Source organism: Octopus bimaculoides, chromosome 27, assembly GCF_001194135.2.
Source record: "Octopus bimaculoides isolate UCB-OBI-ISO-001 chromosome 27, ASM119413v2, whole genome shotgun sequence".
In the NCBI taxonomy this organism is placed as follows: domain Eukaryota; kingdom Metazoa; phylum Mollusca; class Cephalopoda; order Octopoda; family Octopodidae; genus Octopus; species Octopus bimaculoides.
Genome location: NC_069007.1, coordinates 20346510 through 20348554, shown reverse-complemented (window position 1 = coordinate 20348554; position 2045 = coordinate 20346510). Strand labels below are relative to the sequence as shown.

Sequence of the window (2045 nt, the reverse complement as noted above, 5' to 3'; positions counted from 1 at the left end):
AAGGGGTGGGAAGTGGGTGGGGTGGCAATGGCATAGCAGGAAAGATAGAGAGGAATTCAGATGAACAGATGTGGGTAGATGAATGCTAGTAAAAGTGAACGGGTATGTGTGCGTGTATGTGCATATGTGTGTGAGAGAGAGAGAAAGAGGGAGAGAGAGAGAGAGAGAGAGAGAGAGACAGACAGACAAACAGAGGAAGAGACTAAGTTTGAAGACGTAGATGTAGAGGTCTTGTACTTGTTTCAGTTATTAGATTGCGGCCATGCTGGAGCACCGCCTCGAAAAGGTTTTAGTCGAATGAATCGACCCCAGTACTTATTTTTTTTTAAAGCCTGGTACATCTTCTATTGGTTCTTTTGCCGAACTGTTAAGTTACGGAGACATAAACACACCAGCACCGGTTGTCAAGCGGTGGTGGACACACACACACACACACACACACAATTATATATACGACGGGCTTTTTTCAGTTTTCACCTACCAAATCCTCTCGGCCTGAGGCTATAGTAGGATACACTTGCCCAAAGTGCCACACAGCGGGACTGAACCCGAAACCATGTGGTTGGGAAGCAAACACAGTAAAATTAAGTAAGATTTTGGGTAAGAGCAGGGTTTGTGGAAGTGTTAGGGAGTTGACTAGAAAATTCTCTATATTGGTTTCAAATTTTGGCACAAGGCCAGAAATTTCGGGGGAGAGGCGAAGTTGATTACAACGATCCCCAGTGGGCAACTGGTATTATTTTAAGGAAATACCGCTAAGCATTTTGCCCGGCGTGCTAACGATTCAGCCAGCTCTCCACCTTCATCATAATAATAATCCTTTCTACTATAGGCACAAGGCCGGGAATTTGAGGGGAGGGGGATAGTCGATCACATCAACTTCAGTGCGTAACTGGTACTTAATTCATCGACCTCGAAAGGATGAAAGGCAAAGTCGACCTCCACGGAATTTGAACTCAGAACGTAGCGACGGGCGAAACACCGCTAAGCATTTCGGCCAGCTTGCTAACGATTCTGCCAGCTCACCTCGTTAATTATAATAATAATAATTATTATTATTATTATCTCAAATTTTTGCCTCAAGGGCAAAATTTTTAGCAGAGTTACAGTTATCATGCTATATCGTGCCGACTGGAACAATCGGTTTCGACGACCCTTATGGATAAATCAAAAACACATCTAGTCGGACATGCCACAAGACACGAAATTCGAAGTCCCAGTCAACCCAATACAAACAACTTTACACACTCACACATAAACACGTATGCACCCATAAACACGTACACAAATACACACACACACACATTCAATATGTTTACAATATGTTTGTAATGAAATAATACCATTATGACACGAAAGGAAAGATACACACTTACATTTGAAACGGTTCCGTTCATTTTCTTTGAATTCTTTAAAAATTAATAAAATTCGAAGACGGTTTAACGCTAGTAGAACTGTAAGTTCTTGCTACACAGAAAGGGTTCTTTGATTTTTCAACTCTTGTAAATAGTTCGAAGATATAAACAATATCCACAACAATAAGAACAATAACGACGATGAAGACTACGAGGATGACAAGATGAAGTCCTTAAAACCTTCACGTATGCATTATAGTTTTTTGTTGCTGTCACATGATTGGTTAATCTGACATGGGACCCCGCCCCACCCCCTCTAAAGACATCATTTATTCAAAGTCGATTGGTTCTAATGAGAACTCCTCCTTCTCGGGAAATGATAAAATAAGACATAAACAGAAAAAAAAAAAGAAAAAAGAAATCAGAGCGCAGATTCAACGTCCGCCATTTTAGATTAAAAAGAACAACAGAAAAAGGTAATGTAAAACATAACAAAATAAAGGAAAATATTTAGTGAGAAAGATAATAACAAATAATGCGAAATAAGATAATATCGGCAGTATTTAGTTATTTATTTGTTCGTTTATTTATTTATTTATTTGCGATGAAGAAGAAGAGATAAACACATAAACCCTAGCCCGCCCCTCTGTTGCATTAGGTTCTGTTTTTTCTTTCTTCTTTTCCCTTTAC

General features: G+C 39.5%; 1 protein-coding gene across 1 annotated transcript in view; it reads right to left on the bottom strand.

The window, feature by feature from the left end:
* The window catches only part of LOC106880309 (protein henna), a gene marked incomplete at its 3' end in the record, with an annotated part of 16830 nt that overhangs the window by 7136 nt on the left and 7649 nt on the right, over positions 1–2045 (bottom strand). The window lies entirely within an intron of this gene.